We start from the raw sequence: 10642 nt of genomic DNA on the forward strand, positions 1-10642 counted from the left end.
ACGATTTTGATGACGATGAAGCTGATTCTCCGGCACCATGATGAGCCCACTCCGACTCTGACTCCGGCGCCGAGCCCAACTCCAATTGCTACTTCGACTGCGATTCTGGTGTGTCCATTTTTTCTGTTCGGAGCTTCCTTCCTGCTGGTCTCGGCCTTGTATGCCAGCAATTCAATTTGCTGGCCATGCACGTTATGTGTTTTTTTTTTATCCAGCTGCCACACCCATCTACTTCAGTGCATCCCGCGCTCCCGCCGCCCAGCTGGCCGGCTCTCTGCCTGTGTGTGTTTGCGTATGTTAATCGAAATGTTTGGCGGCTGCCCATGTTAAGAGTGGGCGTGGCATATCTGCTTGTTCTATTTTGTGTTTTTATTATTCTTTTTTTGCTCTCGCCCCATGCACATGTAACGCGGCTTTGTTTAACATTAAATGGAGGTTAATACCTGGCAGCACGTCCTCGTCAACACAGCCCACGCGGCAGGGCGGTCAAGTGCAGCAGTCCAGGGCCTGGCTGGGGATCCATGGCAAATGGGGGCTGTGTTTGCTCTGGTAGATTGTTTGCCCGTCTGCATGCTGCACACACACACATACACGGGCACACATCCACACGCATGCAGCATTTGGGTGGGGCAGCTAATGTTATTGTCATCACATTTGATTGTTTGGCCGCCGTCGCATCGATGTCCACGGGCAACAAAGGTCCTGCAGGACTCGCGACTCGATTGTTGTTGCAAATAGCCGAGTGATTTTACGGTTAATTGATTTTAAAGCGATTTCGCTTAAATGTTATCTCGGCTTGTTACTCTTGTCTGTGTGCCTCCGTGTCCATGAGCAGGAGCTGGGCGTGGCATGATGCTGAGCAAGCCATCACCTTTATACCCTGTCAACAATTAACGATTGGCCAGGGGTATCTTAGCGACAATGTTTTTCGTATATCGTATGTACATCTAAACTATATACTATATACAAAATCTAAGCTACACTATACAAAAGTCCGTCAGCTTATAGGAAATATATAATGGAACGCGAAAATTGCACATACTTTTCCTCTGTAGTAGTGCGATTAGCACGGAGCCTGTCCAATTTTTCAAATTTACACTTGACAGTCACGTTTGGTAGTTCCTCCAATTTCAGTCGCGGCATAGGTGTCACTGTCATTATAATCGGCACACCCTCCCGAGGGGCCATGCACAGAGAAGAATACAATATTTACAAACATTTAGTTTATTATTTATTATACTTATTTATTTATTCAATTTTGTATAAATTGCTTGAAGTGTCAATGCGAACTAAAAAATAGTCATCAATTTTGCGACTCCTCGCGCTTTTTCACTTTCCACTGATTAGTTCTATTTATTTGTCTGTGAATAGTGGGTATTATCCGGCTTTGCCTGGGGCAAGTATTTGCCGTTTACTTGAAACATCATTTTGCAACCTTCATATTGTAGTCCGATTTGATTTGATTCTGGGCAAGTCTGAATCGATATTCGATCTTTTGCTAGTCTGATTCCCAACGCATAGTGTTTACAACGAATACAAACCATAACAGTTGTAGAAACAGCCAACCTTCTTACCAGACTGGGGACGGGGTCAAAAAATTGCACTCGGGTGTTCATTAAAACAATAAAAAGGACACACACACACACACACACCGAAATGGGGGCATGTGGGCAAGCCGAAGCCTAATTATGATTTTTCTAATCTGACAATGGTCAATTCGTAGTTGGAGTGTGTACGATTCTTGTGCCTGCTGGGGTTGCCGTGTATCATAAACTCCGACTCCAACCGATGTCGCCCCCAACGCCTTTGGCCATTTTCCCCACTCTATTTTCATTACCATCTGTATCTCTATCTGTGCGTAACGCAACGTAATTACACAACATTTTTACTTAGACATTTCTCGTTTGGCTATTTGGCCATTGGTTTTACGAGCGTATTGCACTTTTGCGGCCATACAACCCCCAAAAGATACCAAAGACACCGAAACCGAAACCGAACCCAAATCCGTAACCGAAACTTGGTCTGGCACCTGTGCTACGAGACATATCCCATGTACACTTCGTACACTCGCATACACGATGTATCTGTCCAGGCCAGTTTGTCTCTCAGTCTGTCATTCTGTCAGTCTCTCCGTCCGTCCATCTGTCCGTCTGCCCGTCTGCCTGTCTGGCATTATTAGCAGCTTGCGTGCAGAAGCATTTATGAAATTCTCAACCCTATGTGGCTGTAGTTGGTCCAGCCGTGAGACCGCTGTCAGTCTCTCGTTTAACATTTATGAGGCGACGCAAAATGATACGAAAACGTTTCGTCATAAACTTCAATAATCGTAAATATAGATTTCTCCCTGGCCAAAGGGCGGACGGACAGCTACCCAGCTTTTCCAGCTTTCCATCCCAGTCTCAGTCTTTTCTACTACGATGAAATTAATAGTTTTAGGCTTTCGCTTTCGCTTTCGCTGACGTGAGTTTGAGCGTCGCATTTCATTTTCATGCTGCCTGGTCAGTTATATTGCCACCCACTCACACCCCAAACCATGCCAGTTCCAGTTCCGGCCACGTCTCTGTCTTCTCTCAGCCGCCCTGCCACTTCCGTAATGCACATTTATGTGTGTGCCGGCCACTGCCGACATTTTTATCGTTTCGTCAATGTCATAAATTCTGATCTAGTAGCTGAAATTGAACTTAATGCGATGCTCTGGCCAGCACACACGGAACCAAACACAACAACAGCTACATATAGACCTTATCGTATATTGTGCTCGTGTGCTACTCCTTGATTCATTCCCTGAGCCTTGCACTTGTCGGCCCTATCAGAAGCTGCCTAAGGTACAGTTGTGCTCAGCTTCAGAAGTGTGGTTCCTTATAATTTCTTATTATCATTATTATTGGTAAAGCTAAGTGAAATACAGAAGGCTCACATCTAAGAGAGCATTTCATTTTTATAAACATATTACATGATGCCATGCACTGCGATTTGTCAAGCATTATATTGATGTTTTTCGATAAATGCATCGCTTATCGATTGTAACTTGAGTAGACAGCTTCAAGAGGACATTTTCATCGGTTGAATAACTGTTGAAGTATGAAATATTAAACATATAATACGTTCAAAGCTTGTAATGACTTAACCTAACACAAAAAAATAATGTTTTTAGATATAAGTGTGCGCCTCGATAATTATCGATCAAAATCTATGCTCGAAAAATTATACTTCGTTTGTTTTGCGACTTGGACTTGTGCGATTTGTGGAGCGGGCAGATGACAACCCTCAGATTTTTGCTGGCACTGGCGACTGATTCGACTGGTTATTTATGTGGCAATTAGCAGTGCATGCTTTTAGGCCCTGGACGCGCAATTTTAATGACCATTCGAAGCGCATTTCGTTGTTGGCACTTTATTTTTATTTATTTATACAAGTTGGTCGCATACCGATTGTTTGTATTGCTATAGGGCCGGGCTTATCAAGATGCTCGCTCGCCAGTTCTAATTGATAGGGCGGGCACGCCCACAGGCCCTGTGAGCCGCCCACAAGAAGCAGAAACCGTTCGATATTCGCGTGCTCATAATTTGCGCTGCTGCGACCGAAACAGGAACATAAACCAAAGTCTGAAACCCCAAAAACGAAGCCCAAAAGCTGTCAGCTATGTGAAAGTTTGCCCATTGATCGACTATGATATACCCTGTGCGTAGTTGCGCAACAGAAATAGAAAGGGTTCAACTCACAATTTGCAGCAAGTTAAGATTAAAGACAGAACTATTCCAAATTCCATAAATGTATGTAGCTTTTGGCTGCATCAACATACAGTTCTTCAGGCTTGATCCGATAACCGATAATGTAAGATAACGTTTCATAAGAAAACTTAAAGAATGAAATTCTGTTATTAGAGAGCTATCCATTAGAGTTCGATTATTGTACAGGGTAAATGCAAAAACCTACAAACACATTGTTCGCTAAACTTCTAAACCAATCTGCCTGGAGTTGAGTTGGGTAAGAGGAGAGTTTGAGCCGATTCCTGGTCCTACTCAGACTTGATTTGCACAATTGCTTGGTATTTGTTGGCGTGTCGATCGCTCATAATTCGCGGCCCGACATGCAAGCAAACAAAATCGAAAATTCAGCACGAACATTATCGATAAAATTGCCATTAAGTTGAGTTTGTGAAGTTCGCCCCATACGCCCAGCCGCCTTATCGATAGTTCGCATCGCGCGCCGCGCCGTCAAAACGCAACTCGATTTGGATGATGAATGACGCGCGATTAAACGGCCCAGATAGCCACGCTACTACCACGCCAATCCCCACTCCGCACTCCACTCACCACTCTGCCAATCCCGAGTCCAATCCCTGTTAACCAGCACTGCCAGGCAAATTAAGGGTTAAACTCTGGCTCAAATCGTTCGATAGTTGTGCCGGAAACTATGGGGCCTGCGTCACACGAGTCCAAAACGAAAATGCAGATCTGATAGATAAGAGTATTTACATATACACATGGCTATAGCTAGCTGAGGGTTAGTTCAAGGTTTCTTGCTCGAATCGGGCTGAACACTTAGATGTCCGAATCGGAGCTATATGGTAGACTGGATTATGCTAATGTACTTGTAAAATATGCAACTCTTTGTTTGTTCGGATACCAATTTATATAAAGGGTCTCATAACAATACTCTATTTTGATCAGAATGCACCGATTGTTCGCAAATATAAAACTCTTGTGGATAATCCAGCACCAAGCATTAAGAACTTGGGCCCCAATCATTGGACTCATCTAACCATATTTGGTAGACGGCAACGTTGGGCGGAGATCAAATATTGCCCGCGATTTCTTTATGAAAATATGTATGGCTTAAACTATTTTCAGTAGAATGGGCACTAAGAAATGTGAAATTGAATTGCTTTGAGCTTTGGTGTAGGCAGTTGGTTCATTCAACGGAATCAGTGAAAATTTCTTTTCGGCTTGCAGAGTAACGCGTCATTCGGTTAAATGGGTACAAGTTGTGGTAAGTGGGATGTTTTAATTTGATCTGGGGTTTTTATTGGTTTGGTAATCGGGTCAATTGCACTTTCAGCTATTGAGTGCTTGTGTGTGTGAGTTGACTTATTTCCATGACATTTTCATTGCAAAGAACACTATTAAATGAATTTACGTGCGCCACGCAATCTGCATACATAAAATCCTTGATATATATACAGTCCCTACACCCCATTTAGCTGTGTGCTTGTGTGTGTGTGGGTTTATTGAGCCAGCGCCTGAAACTATGCAATGTGGAGAAAAAGCGCAAAATAATATATATAAGAAAAAATTCATAAAGCATCTAACCACATACTGGAACCGGGAGGAAATCAAGCGAAGTGCGGGTCGCCAATAACTCAATTCAATCATGCAAAGTGCCAGTTGAGTCAAGCCAGTGGAAAGGGCGGCAATAGGCGGGGCCGGGGAAATGAGAGAATTTGCGAGTTGGGCAAATGAAGTCATTTGCATGCATGACAATTGTTATTGCATATTTTTAGGCGCACGCGCTTATACTAAAATTGACAAAATGCCGTCGAACAAAATAAAATCCACATCCCCCTTCCTCACCGACAGACCACAAATAGAGCTCTCGCCCAAATACACACAGCCTCAGAGATCGAACTACCCTTTTATTGTGCATGTCTGCGGCTGAAATTTATGCGCCGCGGCGGCGTAAAAAACTATAAACATCTATAAAAAAAAGGGCAATAAAAACGAATTGGCGACAAAAGCCGGAAATATGAAAATATGTTTTCCCTATAAACAGAGCATAAAGGATAGAACACAGGGAAAGAGTGTCTAAGATACAGGGATCGGGATTTTCATCGTTTAATAGCTAGCAAGTGTGTGCAAAAGAAGTTCGTAGAGATTTAGCACTGGGTACACCACTCAGTGAATAAGAGCTGAATAGCTCTGATTGTTCAAAAAGTTGATAGAAGAAACCAGTTTTGTAATTAAATTTTATTTAATTTTCATAAAATAATCATTAGTTAGATGCAGATGCATGATTCAACTATATTTGGGTATCGAAATGCCTTAAATTTTGTTTCTGGCAGGCCTATGGCAGGATAGATCCAAACAGGACACAACACGCCCAAGGGTGCAGTCGATGTCAGCCTTGGCGTTTGACATTTGATGAATTACGCCGAACAGCAACAGCAACAACAACAACAACAACAACAACAACGAGAACAGCAACAACGGGAACAATTGCCAACTATCTAATTAGACTGGGGACACTTTTTTATTGCACTGACACACACCAAACGCACCAAAGTCGCCTTTTTTTTTGAGGTGTGTCCTGTCGCCTTTCACACCAACTGTTGCTGCTGCTGCTGTTGCTGCTGTTGTTGTTGTTGCTGCTGCTTTTGTTTCTAATTAATTAATTAGCTTGATGACAAAATAAACGCGCTCGCTGCCCCACGCTGATGAGCGCTGACGAATCAAACAAGAAACAAACAAAAAATATTAATAGAAAAAAAATTCATTTGAAAAATGGAAAATTCAAAATAGCAAAAAAATAATATGGTTACAGAAATGAAAGTAAAAATCAATAGTGCCCGCCCTAGCACCCTACCCCAACTGCCATGAGGCCGTCGCAGTTTATCATTTGCGGCTCATAACTTTGTGCAATATGCAGAAGCAGCAGCAACAACGACAACAACAATAACAACAACAACAGCACGCAGAACATGAAGAGCCAGAGGCAGAACAATGGGCAACACCCCGTGGCGAAGGGGGCGGCATGTGAAAATGCAAAGCTGTCAATGAGTTATGTTTGGCGCTATCATAAAATTTGACAGCCCTGGCAGGGAAGTTTCTCTATATGCAAATGCTGTGCGTCTTACAGGGAGTCCTACGGTGCGGGGGTGGCTGGCGGGCTCGCTCAGCTGCGAGGGTGGCAGACGGAAGCGGATGCGAACATTTAAGAAAGTCGTGGCAAATATGAAATCGAAAGGATTGTTCGCTCTCGTGTGTGTGAGTGTGTGCGTGTGTGTGGCTATGTGTGTGGTAGTGTGGGTTACTTTATTGTCTATCGACTCAAAGTGCTCGCAGCTGAGGCACTTTAATATTTATTGTAAGCCAATGACGTCATTTGCAATTGACTGTTAAGCCAAACAGAGCAGCTTGTTTATTAGCACACTTTTCCCTCGCATATATTGCCAATTTTTCAAAATGTTTAGTAACATGCTAGAAATATTGATAGCAAGCACACTGCATATCTTTTATTCATTGTTCATTCATTAGTTTCCCCATTGTTAATTAGCTGCCAAACGCTGCAACTTATGAATAAGTGATTGCCTTTTCCACCAGCAGCTGGCGCAAGTGGCAAATGGTTAATTGGAATAATCGGCAAGAACAGATGCAACAAACAACTGTAGACACACACATGCACGCATGTACATACACACACTCACACACGCAGGAAGGCTTCAATTAAAGTGGCAAAGTCGCCCAAAAAGTGCCTCAAACCGTGTGCTGCAACAATAAAATGTAACCACACTGCCGCTGCAACTGCAACTGTGTGTGCGTGTGCGAGTGTGAGTGTGTTAGTGTTAGTTGTCCGTTTGCATATTTAACTATTTTCGCACTTATTTTTGAGTATTATCGAAAAAGTTTTCCCATCATCAAAGCAGCAACGGCAATTGGCAAAACAACGCACGTTGCTGCTACGTGTGGCAGTTGAGTGTAAATGTGAGCTACACACACCCACACACACCCACACACACACATACACAGCTGTTGTAAGCTCAAATAATAAAGCAAACATTTGAAAATGTTTGTTTTTGGAACAAATTCTCATTTGAGTTGCATAATTTGATGAATGCTGTGATGAAATAGTTTCTTATTATGTAAATTATGATGCATACTATTAATGAAAGAGTTTCTATAGCGGTAATTTATGATGAATACACAAACGAAGTTCGTCCTTATGATGTATAGTGTGATGAATACTTTAAATTGAATAGTTTCCGTTTTCGCCAATTATGATGAAAAACACGAAATGCTTTCTTAGTTTGACAGTTATGCATCTTATAATTATATTAAGCGTAACTATTTATTTTGTATTTTCATAGGTTGTCGCTTTAGTCTTAAATGCAATTTCCCCGACAAGTTGTAACTATAACCTTATGCCAATCTCTCCGCTGCAGCCCCGTAGATCGACCTGGCTTTTGGCCAACTGTTCATTTTTCGGTCATAGTCTTGTTGTCCCTTAGCAATCGCAATCGCAATCACAATGCCAATTCCAAATCCAATTCCCATTGTCAGTCAGGACGCTTTAACGCCCAAATTAGCCCAGCAGCAAGACCACAGATCGGCACAGAATGCCACCACCACCGCCAACACCACCGCCAACACCACCGAGCCAGCAGCCAGCAGCGCACAGATACCGAATCATTCATTCAAAAAGGTACCGAAGACCAACCCAACGAATTACCTATGAAAATTTTTAAACACATTTTATATCCATATTTTCTTCTTTTTTTTCATGTTGAAATAAAAAGCAACATTTTGATTGTGATGAAAGTGACTGTGAAATACTCTTTCTCAACATTTTTTAACTCTTTCACTTTTTCCATATAATATATACATATAAATATATTTGTTTTAAGAAGACTATATTTTGGAATTTAAAACAATTAAATAATCTTGTCATAATTATTTTTAAAGAAATTTTTTACCTAAACACACAAATTTTTATTTAATATTTATTTGTTATGAAATTTAACTAATATACTTACGTTATTTTTGTTGTTTGTTTTTGTATTGAAATTTATGAAATTTTTGTTAAAGGGTATTAAATAGAAGAAGAAGAAAAATAAAACAAAATTACCGAAAATATATTCATTTCGTTTTTCTGATAATTTTTGTGCTTAGCATGCGCTCTTGTTGCTGTTCTTGTTGTTGTTGTTAATTTATAAAAAACGCTTTAGGCTGCCCAGCGGGCTTTGCGAGGAGGGGCGGGGCACAGACGTGGGCAAGGTGAGGCCAAGTGTCGCTGCCGGGGCAGCGGGTGGGGGCGAATCCGAATGGTGGTGTCGCTATTGTTGATGGTGTTGGTGGTGGTGGCTTTTACGAGTATGCCCAAAAACTTCAAACGAGATAAATACAATTTCCATTAGGCCTCGCGGAAAATCCCTCGAACCACATTCATACTTTTCTCATGTTTTTATCAGTTTTTTTCTTCTTTTTTTTTTGTATTGATTTTAGGGCTTTTTCACAGTTTTTGGCCAGGGGCCCGTAGCCCCGCCCCCGCTGGCATCATTTTCTTTTCTGTTTTACGTTAATTTTTTAATTGTAAATATTGCCCAGGGTCGCATTTTTCATCTGCTGCCCTGCTCCAACCCCAGACCTGGCCGCAGACCTGGTCCGACCCCGAGTCCATACCCTTAAGGTTCATAATTTCTTGCCTATATCTCCAGCCCCCTCCCCGTACACAGCCCACCGCCCATTGAAGCCTCCCTCCAACCACTTTGTTTACATAATTTGTACGTTACAACGCGCACACGAAACATTTTTTGGGCTACTTTTGCTGGCATTTTTTAATAGATTTTCTGCGTTTTTTTTTTGTTTTTTGTATTTTCTTTTCCTTTTGCGGTGGGAAATGTGCGCAGTTGCTGCAGACAGCGTGGCAAAGGGCGAAGGGCGAGTTGCGAGCCAGGGCGTTGGGTTCGGCTTGATTAGGTCCACAGTTGTGTGTTCAATTAAATTTTACACTTAGCATTGCAGTGTAGCTCCGAAGCAATGGCAAGGGATATACAAATGGACAAACGGAGCAGCCAATCAATTCCAAGCTACTTAAAACATTGCATTCGAATGCAAACGATAGCGCTATACTCTGCTTACATTGCCAGAAAGGTCAGTCGAGATAGAGTATTCTTCTTTTGCGGACAACTCAATCTGAGGCGCAGAGCTGTGATATTTAAGTCGTGGTTATATGTGGGCTTTGCAGGAGCATTGGAAGATCTGGAAGATGTACATTGTTGTATATTCCAGCTCTTCATTTATATGAAATATTACTAAAAATAATATTAAAATTAATATATATATATATATATATTTGGTAATGAGTTCAGAAACTTAGCAAATTAGTTGAAAGATTTTTGAAGATTTTTGAAGCGGTTTTACGAGAGTTTTTCTCGATTATTTTTATGTTGATTGCCCTTTTTATAGGGCTCTCCGCTAATTGCAAACTATTGGCCTCAGACGTCACGCACTCACACGCATACACACACAACCACACACACAAGCGCACACATACACGCACGCAGCTCAGTTCCAACATTATTATACAATAAACTAGGGTTACAACAACAGACGCCTATCCGCAGTTCCGTATTTAATATTAGAAATGATGACAGCCCCAGCAATTTGCGCCATACGCCCGTAACGCAACCCCACCCACCCACCATCCCCTTCCACACATCCCGCTCAGTGCCAAATAAACGATTGCAAACAAATAAAACGATGCGTGAGCTCGTGAGTTCTGCCTGCAGTTCCTGCGAAAACAGGCGAAAAACATAACTGACTGGCATCAATGCTGTAAATACGAAAATTTATAGATTTCCCCCAAAATAAAGAAAGCAAAACAGAGAACTGCCTTCTTAAGGGCCCGTCTATTGGCCCAGGCAGCC

This window comes from Drosophila virilis, chromosome X (genome assembly GCF_030788295.1).
Source record: "Drosophila virilis strain 15010-1051.87 chromosome X, Dvir_AGI_RSII-ME, whole genome shotgun sequence".
NCBI classification, from domain to species: domain Eukaryota; kingdom Metazoa; phylum Arthropoda; class Insecta; order Diptera; family Drosophilidae; genus Drosophila; species Drosophila virilis.